This window comes from Vulpes lagopus, chromosome 1 (genome assembly GCF_018345385.1).
Source record: "Vulpes lagopus strain Blue_001 chromosome 1, ASM1834538v1, whole genome shotgun sequence".
NCBI lineage: Eukaryota > Metazoa > Chordata > Mammalia > Carnivora > Canidae > Vulpes > Vulpes lagopus.
In genome coordinates, this window is record NC_054824.1 from 105,552,276 (window position 1) to 105,566,200 (window position 13,925).

The 13,925-nt window shown below is 52.1% G+C and overlaps 1 protein-coding gene across 7 annotated transcripts in view; it reads right to left on the minus strand.

Annotated features, from left to right (window-relative positions):
* The window catches only part of ZBTB7C (zinc finger and BTB domain containing 7C), a 332,612-nt gene that overhangs the window by 135,053 nt on the left and 183,634 nt on the right, over positions 1-13,925 (minus strand). The window lies entirely within an intron of this gene.

Here is a 13,925-nt window from a genome sequence, read left to right on the forward strand (position 1 = left end):
CCAAGGTCCAACCCCCCCACCCCAAGAAATGTTGGGTTGGGAGAAGGGGGAGAGGCATCCAGAACAAAGAGAAGTGTTGCCCCTGGGAGAGCACACCAAACCAGGGACAGCTCCAAAGATGAGCATTTTCGTATATATTCGGGTTTGTGTGGCTTGGCTGTTGGATTGGGGGAGGGGCTGGCACTCCTGCTGGTCCTCAGACATCCAGAGATGGCCAGGAAGAGGAGGAGGAGGAGGAGGAGACCCATGAACCCCTCAGCAAAGGAAGTGAGAACCTGGGAAAGCCTGTGAGGTCTGGGCACCCAGGTGCCTGCCCCAGAGCCTTCCTAGGTTAGCCCACCCTCCCTGGGTTCACCCCATCTTCCAGGCCCATCCTCTCCGCACACATGACAGATGATGGGAGTCACACTTTTGTGTGGCCACAGGGGCTTGTGGTTGCCCCCCTGCCACCATGTCATGGGAGTGTGGTGCTTTCCCACCCAAAGATGGTCTGCTGCCTGAGGCAGGAACCCTTCACTTCCTGACTCCACAGGGAGTGTACCCCGGGCTCTGCACACAGCCCACACTTAACTGGCACTTGTCAGCCACCCAACTGGGAGTGGGGCACTAGAACCTGGGGCTGTCAGGTCCAACCGCCCTGGCACAAGACGGCTTAGAGCCTCACTTGCTCTCCCCCACCCCCTGCCCCTTGCCTGGGGACTCCCGGCCTACAGTGCTCCCAGGCCTGACTCTTAAAGCAGGACAAAGCAGTCTCCCAGCCCCTTCCCTTGGCTGACCCACATCTAGTTTCCCCACAGCAGGGACTGAGGCCTGCTTTGGCCATCTCAACACCTTCTGGAGAGCAATGGGTGTGACACAGAGAGAGCTCTCTGAGATCAGGAAGCCAGCCCTGTTCCTTGAATTCCCCCTCCTGGGGGCACCTGGGGGCTCAGTCGGTGAGGCGTCTGCCATTGGCTCAGGCCATGGTCCCAGGGTCCTGGGATCAAGCCCCACACCAGGTTCCCTGCTCCATGGGAGCCTGCTTCTCCCTCTCCCTCTGCTGCTCCCCCGGCTTGTGCTCTCTCTCCCTTTCTAAAAGAAATAAAAATCTTAAAAAAAAAAAAAAAAAAAAAAGAATCCTCCCTCCCTCTTGGCCCTCAATTTGCACACCTAAGCCAGGGCCTCAACTCGGTGAGGTATATTCTGGAAATCACCCGTCACTAAATTCTGGGGGCTGATCTCAGTAACTGCATGGTTGGAAAGGATCTGGAAAACCCACAGTCTCCATGATGGGAAAGACCACGGGCACCTTGAGGGTAGGGATGCTGCACCCATCAGCATAGCACCAGCTCCAGCACGACCCAGGCAGAGTGGGCGCCCAATGTCAGCGTGCAGAATTGTACTCAGGCCTTAGCTCATTGCCCTCTGGCTGCCCCGCGGCCTGGCACAAAGAAGGCACATAGTAAGTGTCTGAATGAATGGACGTGGGCCTACGGGGCACCAGGCTGGGCACGTAACCGACTTTATTGGTGCCATAGCTTTGCACAGCAGATATGATCATTCCATTTAATACATGGGAAAATAGAGGCCCAGAGAGCTGAAGGGGCTTCCGCAGGACACTCAGCAAGTGCCTGGCCAGAGTTCAAGCATACTTCCGGCTCCTGAACACTGCGGTCTTTCCACTTGCATTTCAGCAGCTCAACACTGAGAGCCCACTGTCTGAGACACGGTGGCTCAGCCTTTGGGGAGGAGTCAGAGCTGAAGGAGAAGTAGCTCCAGCTCTCAGGTTGTTCTCACGGAAAGGGACAGGCAGTCTTGCTCTCAGCCACCTGGATGAAGGGCCGACATGGCAAGGCCTGCCCAGGAAGCTGAGACCTCCTTGTGCCGGCTGGGGGTGTGGTGGGGGTGGGGGATGGAACTCTTCTTCATTCTGAAGGACTGAGAAGGGTATCTGGGGACACGTGGCATGGGCTTGGGCGCCAAGGCCGGACAGGCTTGGAGCGATGGGCAACGGCTGAAGAAGCTGCAAGAAGTATTTTCAGCAGCCCTCCAGTGGGAAGATAGGTCTGAGGTGGGGGCTTCCTAGCACGTCTTAAATCTCAGGGCAGCCATCTGCGGGCCCTGGGGGAGGAGGCGCTTTGCTCAGGAACCCTGGGGTCTCTCTGCCAGAGGAGGGGTAGAGAGCCGGTGTCCATGCCTGGCCTCCTAAATGTGGTCTGAGAGATTCCGGCAACCTCCTGGCCTCAATCATCAGGAGCCCGGGGGAGAGGCAGATAAGCGAGCTCTGAAGGACAGGTTCCAGCCACAGGGCCACAGACTTATTAGTTTTCCACACACTTGGTTGGCCGGCCTCGTGGGGTCATGGGGGGGTGGGGCGGGGAACGTGCCTGTCGGGCTGCAGCTGATGCGGGAGGACCAGGGAAACGGAGGCCTGGGGTCCTGTGGTGGCACCTCACCCGGCTGCTGCCTCCTCCTGGCTGGGGGTTTCCTCCCTTCCAGGGGAGCCCGGCCCAGGAGGAAGCAGGCCACTCAGGGCTATTGGGAAGCTTCTGTCGGAGGCCCACGGCACATGTTTCCCCAGGGCCATGCGCTGGGAGGGCCTGAGAGCCCACGTCTCTTCTGGGAGGACTCCTGGGAGCACAGCAGGGACCTCCTGTAAGCCATCAACATGCTGCATGACCCTCTCTGGGCCTCAGTTTCCATTTCTATAACATGGATAACTTGGAGCCATCTTCCTCTTCAACCAGTGAGCGGACAGATGGTTTATTTCAAGGTTTGTTTATTAGACTTCCTGCTCTGGCACCATGATTTGAACAGTCCCACTGGTGTCCCACTGTATCGAGGGCACTAGACTTGAGACCCGATGAGGAGAATCAGTAGAACCCCCACCCCCAACAAACACCCGCAAGTACAAGAGCCTCATGTTCGCCGAGCTTCCACTCCACACCAGGCCCTCTGCCCAAGGCAAATATCTACGTTGATTACCTCATCTAATTCTGACAGTGGCTCTGGGAAGAGACAGTCACCGACCCCATTTTCCCCAACTTGACAGAATTTCTTAAATGTCTTCAAGTCCTGAAGTGGTTTCCCACCCCTCCAGAATGAAATCTCACCCCTCTTTTTCCCAACGCCTCGCCACTCCCCGGTCTGCACACACATGCACCCTTCATTTCATCTTAGGCCCTGTTCAGGTCCCACTTTTCCCCAGAGAAGAGCCAAGACCTGGGGGAAGCCAGTGAGGTGCCCAAGCAGCAACATTCAGGAGGCGCTCATGCACTGACACAGCCTGAGGGTGAGGACTCCTGAAGCTCTGCCCTACCCTTGCCCTGCCCCTATATCCCTCCCCGCCTCTCCTTTGAAGTTCCCATAGTCCTCCCAGGGGGGCTGATTCCCTGCCTGAGCCTCTGTGGCTGAGGGGCAGAGACCCATTTCTTCTGTTCATCCCTAAACCACCTGGGAGCCAGGCTTTCACACCCCTGCCCTTGCAACATGCTCCCGTCCCTCCTCCTCTGCCCTCTGCTGCATTTGCCTGCCATCCCAATTTGCCTCTTAGCATCTATAAACAACAATGATTTTTCTTTCCAATGAAATAGTATATAGCCATTAAAATTGTGTTTCCACGTGGGTGAATTCTTCGATCACCTCAACGTACAAAAAGCCTTTTCTATCTGTGACTGACAACCCAGAGGCAACCAAAGAAAAGACTGAGGAATCGACTACATAAAAATAAAAATAATTTCTGTGGCATACACCATAAGTAAAGTCAAAGTTAAATAACGAACTGGGAGGAAATATTTGCCACATCTATCATAGGTAAAGAAATAAGATCACTAGTGTATGTGGGTATGTGTGTGTGTGTGTGTGTGGTCTTAAACATTGAGAGACAAAGAACCAAAAACCCAGCTGGAAAGTGGCAAATGAGCAAATTATGGGCAATTCACAAAAGGAATATAAAAGTTATCCTTAAGCACAGAAAAAATATTCAACTGCACTCATAATAAGAGAAATGCAAATCCAAACTACCGACACTAAGGTACCATTTCATACTCATGAGATTGGCAAAAAATTCCAAAATTTGACACCACCTTCTGTCCCAAGGTCATGAGAAAATGGGGTGGAAAGCAAACCAGTACAACCCCATGGAGGGTTTTCTGGAAACACCTAACAAAACTCCGTACATATTAAGGCTTCAAGCCAGGAAGCTCACTCCTAGACATTGACCCTGAGGATACACTCCCAAGCATCCGAAACACACATGCCTGAGTGCTGCAGCATTATTTGGAATTGTAAACTACAGGAAACCACCTCAACTGTCATCCTGGGGATAGTGGTGGCACAAATGATGGTGTGCACACATGGGGAGTACTGTGTAGCTATAAAAAAGAATGTGAAAGGACCTCTATGAACTGACGTGGAGTGTCTTACAGAAAATGATATTGAACACATAAAGCAAAGAATTATAAAAAAGCATATATGATAGGGTATCTTTTGCGTAAAAAAAGAAAGGAAAATTAAAAAACATACATAAAAATGTGTTTACCTCTACAGAAAGCAATAGAAGTGTAAGCATAAAAGAATTAAGTTGGTTCCCTGCAGGGGAGAATGGGGCTGTGGGAATGCAGGAGAGAGTGACACATCTCATAGTACAGCTTTTTGTGTAGTTCTGCCTTTTGAAAGGATGTTAACATTCTACCCATTTAAAAAAATTTAAACCAATAAGAAGGGGAGGGGGGAATCCCTAAAACTGAAAACAAAGTGGAAAAAACAAACCTGACTGTATTTCTAATAAGCACTCTTAGCCCACCAAGGCCAAGGAAAGAAAGAAAGGACTCCATGGAGCTATTTAAGAATGCAGCAGAGATGGAGGTGGGAGGGCAAGGTTTGTTTATTGCAGCCGTGAAGCCATCTTGACGTTATTCTTGATGTAACATAGGATGAAGCAAACAATTGAATGTGTTGACAGCTTTGAGGTTTTCACTGTGGGGAAAGGACATATGAATATGGAACGGGGGGAGACACAAGCAGCAGCCCTGCAGAGGTGGATTGGAACTGGAGGTACCAACAGGGACTGTGACTTGTAACATATGAACATGTGAGCGTATATGCACGTTTATGTGCGTGTGTATATATATGTGTACATGCACATACGAAAGATAATGTGTACACACATGCACATATTTCCTAGCTCCACCTCCTGAAAGGGCAAAGAGGCAAAGACATCCAGCAGTAGTGGGTACTCTGAGAGCCCAGATTTTGGTCTCTAATACCACTCCCCAATGAAAGGAACCAGGCATTTCAGAGAAATGACTGGTTGCAGGGCTCATTCATGGCAGGTACATGATGAGCCTGGAACCTCTTTTCATTCCAGAAAGTAAAGAAAGTGCTCCGGAACAGGGATGGCGGCATTTACAAATATCATGAGTCAGCTTGCAGAGGCTCCTACCGGTCAAGTCTGGGCCAATTTATGCACCAAAATATAATTGAGCACAGTGAGAAATAATAAACTATCAGAAAAACGGGAACTCATCAGTCCACACAGATAACAAATACATCTTACTGCTTATTAATAGTAAATGTATACCGCCTCAGTATACAGTGCTACTGCAGCATGCCAAGGGCCAACTCATAAATACGGAGGGAGCACTGGAGCCAGGAAAACATCACTTTGCAGCCATCCTGGTAAGGACTGGATCAGGCAAGAGACATCAACAGATACTAGCCGTGCGGAAAGCTGATGCGGAGCAGGGTATACGTGGGGTTTCAAAGGGTCTCTCCATAGACCACATACTAGTCTCAAGGAAGAACAAAGACAATTACCATGTAGGAGAGAAATAGGTAATACTTTGCCTGGAGATTAAAATTTACATCACCAGTGAGGACCAAAGAGGACTAGGAGGGCTCACCAGTGTGAGATCGCATGAGAATAAACCCAAAAACCCAAGACTGCTGAGGCAGGATTCTGGCCAAGACCGTGTAACCTGGATCTCACCACCAGGAAGCATTGGACAAGCCCCAAATAGGGAATATTTTATTGAAAATAAGAAGGGGGGACTGTGTTCTTCAAAAATGTCAAGGTCGTAAACAACAAAGAAAGGTTGTGAAAATGTTCCCAATTAAAGGAGGCCAAAGGGGCACAGCAACTAAATGCAACCCCCTGCCCCTAGCTGGGATCTGCTCCTGGAGGGCAAGGTGCTCTCGGAGGCTCACTGACAAAACTGGAATACAAATGGTATACTGGTAAATCAGACCCATGTGTGTACTTGTGTTACATTTACTGATCAACCAGACACATACCGGAGTATTTAGGGGTAACTTACCCTCCAATGGTTCAGACAAAAATGCATATGTGCATGTGTGTGCACGCGTGCGTATGCATGATAGAGCACGCATGACAAAGGAAGTGAGGTAAAACCTTAACAACAGATGTAGCTAGGATATAAGGAAATAAAGATCATCTTTGTACTATTTTCATTTTTGTACTTTTTCCATCATTTGAAATCATTTCCAAATAAAATAATTTTAAATGCACGCTCCAACTTTCGAATGACATTCCCTTCTCCACAGGTACAGAGGAGGTCCCTCTGTACCTTCTCTGCTTGTCCAGAGGACTTCTGGCAGGCAGCCAGGCTGGGAGGCAGTTCAGAAAATCAAGCCATCTGGGAGATGTGGCCTTGGGCCAGTGACTTTCCTCCCTGCCTCTGCTCCTCTGCTGTAGGGCGATGCCCACCTCGTGGACCATTGGACACACATGACACGACACCGGCAAGTGCTTATCAGCTCTGTGGCCAGTCAATGTGAGCTACAGCTTCACGGGTCTCGTTTTTCATCAGCAGGAACCCCTGCAGGGTGCAGGCCTGGGAGCTGCCTGCAGTTCCCAGGCCCACGGAGGTCTCCAGCAGGACTGTGACCCCAGGACGAGCAAGCGGTCTCGGGGTGGCCTCAGGCTGGCGGCCACCTGCAAAAACTCCTCTGTAGGCAGATGGCCCCCAGTCGTGCTTGGGCCTTGGGACCTTGCTGCCCGGTGCTCTCGGCCTCGACACCCACTTTCCTCGTCTACCCTCGGGCTGGAACGTCCTACAAGACCCACTCCTAGAGACTCCCAGGCGTCTTGCTAGGGTTGCCCCAGCTGTCACCCCACCAAACCCCCACCCTGCCCCACCTTCAGCTCCTTCTCTTACTATAGGATCGGATGTGGCATTTCAGTATGGCCCATCTCTCCTCTTGCAGGGGAACTCTTTGTGACAGTATTGTTCTGGTAGGAAGAACAATGACCCTTGGAGAATAGGCTGGGGAGGAGGCACGTTTCGTTGGACGGGGACTTTCTTGGAGACCCTAAAATTGGCCTTTACCCAGGCCTGTCCTGAGAAGGATGCTGGGCTCCCTCTCTGCCCCTGTTCAGTCATTTGGAGAAGAGTCATTGTGCCACACTGTGTCCACTGGCCCCCTCAGACCCCCTCTCCACCCTGTCCATGCACCCTGTCCATGACCCCTATGGACCACAGCACAGGTCATTTCCCCTCTGTGCTCCTTTCTGTTGGAAGCCCGAGGGGGCCCAGGGGGAGGACAGAGGGAGGGAGGGCAGATGTTGAATGCTTGGTTTCCCTGACTACAGGGGTGCCCCAGGGCACAGCTCAGGCAGGGTGGCCCCCTCCACAGCACCCTCACCATCTCTGCTTCCAGCATCCCTTCTCTCCCTGCCCCTTCGGCCCCAGGGTTGGGCTACTGCCCCAGGTCCTGTAGGTTCCCTGTCCTGCACTGGCCTTTGGACTCAACTCTCTTCAAATCACCTGCTTCCTGCCTGGCCCCACCATGTGGAGGCAGACACCTGTGGAGGGAGGTGGTGCCTTGTCTGTCCGTCCATCCCGGTTGTTTGCGTTTGTCTGCCCACGAGGCCCTGGATTTACTGCACCCAGGGAGGGGACCCACCTTGGAGCCATTCATGCAGCAGAACAAAAGCCGGAGCTGCCACTTCAGGCGTCCTCCCGAGGCTCAGCGCCTCCTGCTCTGACTGTATTTCATCTTTTCGTAAAGTTACTGTTAACCGAGAAGCATCGAAAGAAGAGAATTAAAAGGGAGAAAAGTTGGCGGAGGAATGTCTTTTTTTCCCCCGGTTTAAACCTTTTGTTATCCACTCTTTAGGAATCCGATTCAACTCGAGGAGCATGTGGCAGCACGTGTTCTTCAAAATTAGTTCCAAGACACACTCAGGGCTCTTTATTATTCATTCTATTAAAAAAAATCAAAATACTAGCTCATGCCTCTCACATCCTTGGAGTGGGTCTGGTGGCTTCTCTGATGTATTGTCCTCCTCGAGAGTGAAGACGGCCTTTCCTCCCTCAAGCTTCTCGGCCTCCCCCTCACGGGGACAAAGAGGCCCGCGCAGGACAGCCCCTCAGCCTCACACTGGCTCCCAAGGAGCCCCGGGGGGCCTGCAGCAGGTGGGAGCGGGAGGACCCCTCCTGGTCTCAGGAGCACGGTTTCCCATGTCCAGAGCTAGAACAACTGGTTTGGAAAGAGGGTCGAGGAGGTGAGGACTCAGTGACCTGGAGGCACAGGAGTCACAAGTGCTGCATTTGTCCTTCTGGATTGCCGCTGCTGCATTGGTCCCTGGAAGGGATACCAGGATGCCAGCAAATTTTGTTTTCTCCTCAGGAACACCGAAATCTGGCTTTCGGCATCCTGAGCTCTAGAGTCACCCAGGCGTGTCACAGTGGCGTTTTAATTGGACCCCGAGGAAGGCAATGAGGTTCTTAGCTCGGTGTGGGTGAGGGGTTCATCCGCCTTGAGGAGCCTCCAGCTGATAGGAGCTGGCTAAGCAGCTTCTATGCCTGGTGGCCATAGCTGCAGAGTAGACCAGGTATGTCCCTCGACGGGGTGGGGTGGGGTGAGGGGGTTTCCAGCTGGCTGGGAGGGAGGGAGACTACACAGGGCCCAATGTGGGGGGCTGCAACTGGTCAGAGGAGGCAAAACTTCCCAGAGGCTGAGTGGCCCAAGGAGGGCATCCTAGAGGAGGTGGTATTTGACAGCCCTGGAAAGGACAGCCCTGGAAAGGAAGGAGGAGAAGGAAGGGCGAGGAGGAATGTGAGCAGACCCAGGGGGAACGAGGCAGGGCAGGAAGGACCTTGACCACAAATGAAGGTATTTCTTCTTTCTTTTCTTTTGTTTCTCTGAGCAATCCCAAATTCACTATTAATCACCCCAGACCTGGCTTGTTGATAACTGTTGATTTCCCCTGCACACCTGTTCATATTTCTGATGGAAATGTATTACACAATCACGCCTTCGGCTGGTGATTACCATGGTAATCAGGTACGCTCACTGGCAGGCCGGCAGGCCTCTTGAAAACAAGATTCTGAAGACAGGGGCTTTTTTTTTTTTATTTATTTATGATAGTCACAGAGAGAGAGAGAGAGGCAGAGACACAGGCGGAGGGAGAAGCAGGCTCCATGCACCGGGAGCCCGATGTGGGATTCGATCCCGGGTCTCCAGGATCGCGCCCTGGGCCAAAGGCAGGCGCCAAACCGCTGCGCCACCCAGGGATCCCCAAGACAGGGGCTTTCATTCCACCTACGTAGTGCCTGGGGGGCAAGGGGAATGAAGCAGGCCTGGGGCAGGTGCGGGGGTTGGTTCCTTCTCTGGGGAAGTCCTGGCCCACAGGGCAGTGCCAAGAGCCTCCGGAGGGCTCTGCAGGAAGTCAGGGGATGAACTAGACAGGGGGCAGGGAAATGGGGGGCCAACCCTGCCTCCCCTGGGGCCTCAGGGCCCTGCAGTGCGCAGATCGCTGGGGACCGTTTGGCGGGATCCCATGTGAAGAGAGGGTCAGAGCTCCCAGGTGCCCAAGACCAGGATCCTTGGCCAGAACAGGATTCAACCTCCCACGCCCACCTCAGGAACCACCTCTGTGCCTTTTGGAACATTACAGAGATGCTTCTCCCTATCACGGGATGAACTTTTAAGGTCTGGTGAAAGCCCCCACGTGTCTGAACTATAGCATGTGGCCCCGAAGCAGTCTACTCTAAGTTTGCAAGAGCTCCAGGCAGACTGCTGGGCTTCAGATCCCAGCTCCACCCCTTTCCTGGCTGGGTGACCTCGGGCAAGTTACTTAACCTCTCTTTTCCTTCTCACTGGCCAAAGACCCATGATAGGAATTTCTTTTTTTTTTTTTAAATTTTTATTTATTTATGATAGTCACAGAGAGACAGAGAGAGAGGCAGAGACACAGGCAGAGGGAGAAGCAGGCTCCATGCACCGGGAGCCTGACGTGGGATTCGATCCCGGGTCTCCAGGATCGCGCCCTGGGCCAAAGGCAGGCGCCAAACCGCTGCGCCACCCAGGGATAGGAATTTCTAATGCATAGGACTGCAGTGAGGATTAAGTGAATCGATGCATGTAAAATGGTTAGAACAGGCCCGCCACAGGGTAAGCCCTCAAAAGGGCCTGGGACACAGCAGCGCCTCCCCTCTCAGGGCATGGGGGACAGAGAGGGGTGAGGGTACAGCTGGTATTCTGGACTTTGTGCAAACACTGCCTCACCTCCTCCTGCGGGCACCCCCACATCACCCTCTCTGAACAATGAGCAGACTGTGGCCCCTGGAACCCAGACCTCCTGCCTCCCTGCCCACTGCATTTTCAATTTCCTTCCCAAAGGCATTGGTCTGCTGGCCTCTGGCTGTCCACCCAAAACTAGGACCCGGCCCTCCTTCTCACCCCCATACCCCACACTCTGACTGCAGTCCTGGAAAATGCAGGCCTCGTGGGCACCAGGTTCCAGGACAGATAAACATCTACAGCATTTAGTCTCTCGGGCAATTGCCCCTATAGGTTAAATGGTGTCTAATTAAAGACCTCCCCCACAGTTACAGCAGTGGTTGCGTCTCTCGCGCTGTTCCAGGCGTGGCACATCCTGCTCGCTTTAAAAGAAGGGCTGTCGTTAACGGAATTATTGTAGGCTGCACCAGACACTGTATGATCCAGATCAGGCCCAGGGCTGTGGGCTCTGCCTCTCAGAACCTGCCCACCGGAGGCAGCTGACAGGCCATTACTCTGTGTCCTGCAAACTGTGCAGTGATAAGGAAACCCCACCAATTTGATGCTTTATCTGGTTGCAGGTTGAGGGAAGATACTATTTCAATCAAGATAATGATTCCATTTCTTGGACGGAAATGAGATTTTTCTTTTTTTCACCCCCTGGCCTCATGGGGGTGCCACCAAAATCAGTCTCGGGGCTGAAACAGGTCAGGCACAAGTTAGAGGATTTTTCTGGCAACCTCAGAGAGAGTATGAACATGAAGGAGAGAAGGGAAAGGGGGGAGTTTGCTTGCAAGAAAAAACACACACACGCCAGGCCTATGAGATTACAATGTCAGCTCTATTTGGCCATTTATAGGCACTAGGCAGCACCAGGGAAACCAAAATTGGGAAGATAAGCTCACAGAGCATGAGCACGATGGCCTGGATTTCAAACAAGGTAAAGGGCCTATCAAGGCAATAATGATAATGAAGCTCCAGAGATAGGACACTCAGCCAGGACAGGACCTGGGTAGCCAACCTGCCCCCTGCCCCCCGGCACTCAGGGGGTACACTTCCTGTGTGACTTTGTAGACACGTGTCCTGGCTATTCTTTCACCTCCTATAACAGGGAGCTCCCCGATCTGGAGAGGGTCCTCCATCACTGACCAGCTCCTGTGCTGGGAAAGCACCTCTGAATCCTGGCAGTCACTCCATGAAAGGAAAACACGGTAAAGAGTCTACAAGGTGCTGGCACTAAAGGGCATCTAAACACACAGGAGTAACGAGCCCCATTGCAGTGAGTCATCGAACAATATGCAAATGCCATTAGGCAATAAATACAGTGAGGCTGGAATAATTGGGACTAGGTGGTGAATTCTGTGAAATTTTACATTATTTTAAATATTTGAGGCTTTCAAGGGCTGTAATACAGCATCTCGAACTCTTTATCGGTGATTTGCCTTAATGAGGAAGTAGTAAAAATTTGCAATTCCAACATAGATTGTATATACAGTGACTTTAAAAAGTTTGGAAGTGTCGGGTTTGGATGCATTTGGAACATTCTGTTGAGAGCAGACTGGGTGGATTGCTCTCTCTCTCTCTCTCTTTCTCTCCAAACAAAAGGCACATTTGAGTTCATCTGCTTTGGAAGGAAGACACCGACAGCGGTTGTCTCACTGTATTGCATTAGACGCACCAAAGCTTTGAAATCTACCCCCCCCCCCCCCCCCCCCCGCCGCTGCTGTCAGTGTGTATAGACTGTCCTCGGAAAGCAGCCCCAAGCCCTGGTAACGTCGGGTGTCACCAGGAGGGGAGCCAGGCCACCTGGGGACAGACATGGGAAGGAGACTTGTCACTGTATACCTTTTGGTATGTTTGCATTTAGAGTCATGGGACTGTATGACCTATTGAGAATAAAGTGACAGTTTAAAAAAAAAAAAGCACATACTTATTTCAGTGAAGACAGATTCTGGTACTACTGATTTCTATCATAATACCTACGCTGTTAAAATGCAAGCTTACTACGATAAAAATTACTGCTAAGTCCAGTGAAAAACCACATCTGGTTGTCTTCACAGCTGGGGTGTACACAGGCAGAGGAGTAGATGCAACGCTGCCCCCTGGCCAGATCCCCTTCTCTGGCTGGGACACCTCCTTCCCCGCTGCCTTCACATGTGATGTTCTCCAGACCCTCACTCTTGGTCAAGGGCATGCCTTGGAAGCTATACCGGCAGCACCATCGTGGGAATAGCCGGTGGTGAATGAGGGTTATTTGAGGCCTGCCCCTGGTTGCCAAGCCAGATTATCCGTGCACTGCAATTCACATGGAAGGAGCCAGGGAAAGACTTGTCCTGACACATCCTCCTCTCTCCCTGACAAGTACTCCCCAAGAGTGCTCCCTGGATGCATCACAGCACCTGAATCTCTGCCTCAAGCTCTGCTTCTGGGAATTCGACCTGAATCGGCCAAACATCGGCTCCAAAGGGAGGCCTCCTTCCTTCAGAGGTGGTAGAAATGCACACACATGAGCTTTTTTCTCTGAGAGCAGAGCCATCACCACCTTCCTGCCTGGCCAAGATTGCCAGGTGACCCTGTACACCCCACGAAGGCCAGCACAAGCAAGATGCTAACTGGTCAGAATAGAGAGCCCCCACAACCAGACCCCTGAGGGCCCACCCAGATCCTTTTCCCCGGGACGAGTGAGCAGGAGCCAGGGGCAGACCCAGCAGGCCTGTCCCACAGTCAGAGACCCAGTGACACGTAGCAGAGGGTCAGCACCAATGTCAGCTCTATCACCTATTAGCTAGCGGGCTCAAGAGAAATACTTATTCCTGGCCTCAGTTTCCTTACCTGCAAAATGGAAGTACCTCCAGAGCCTCTGCAAAGCCCGTAGGAGAGGATGCTGGCGAGCATGCTGTGAGCTGCTAATGCCACATAGATACTGGCTTCGACTCTTGAGACTGAGAACATGCCAGCATCCCCTGCTTGCTGGGAACAGATAATTAAGCCTGATCAACTAACTAAATCTCAGCTGCCCCTAATCTTGGGCATCGTACCTAGAGCTCCCTATGCGAGAAGCAGCCCCGCAGAAAAGTGAGTGGACATGGGGAGCACCATCCTGGCGACTGTCCACCTGGAGCTCGGGATGACTCTTCGCTGACCTCACGGGCCTCTGGCGGCCCTTAGCTGCAGCTGTCCGGAGAGGGCCATCCCTCTCGTTCTCTCTCTCTCTCTCTCTGAGATCTAGGGAGGCTCCCCAGTGTGGATTCCCTGTAATGCATCCAGTGTCTGTATTGATCTCACACACAACCTCGGATTTGGTGGAAAATCCCTGTGGCCACTTTCACACGAATCACAGACAGACGGGTAGAAACTTAATTTTATTTACCCAAATGAGGGATACCTCGCTCTGTCCTGAGTCCTTACACATCAACCAT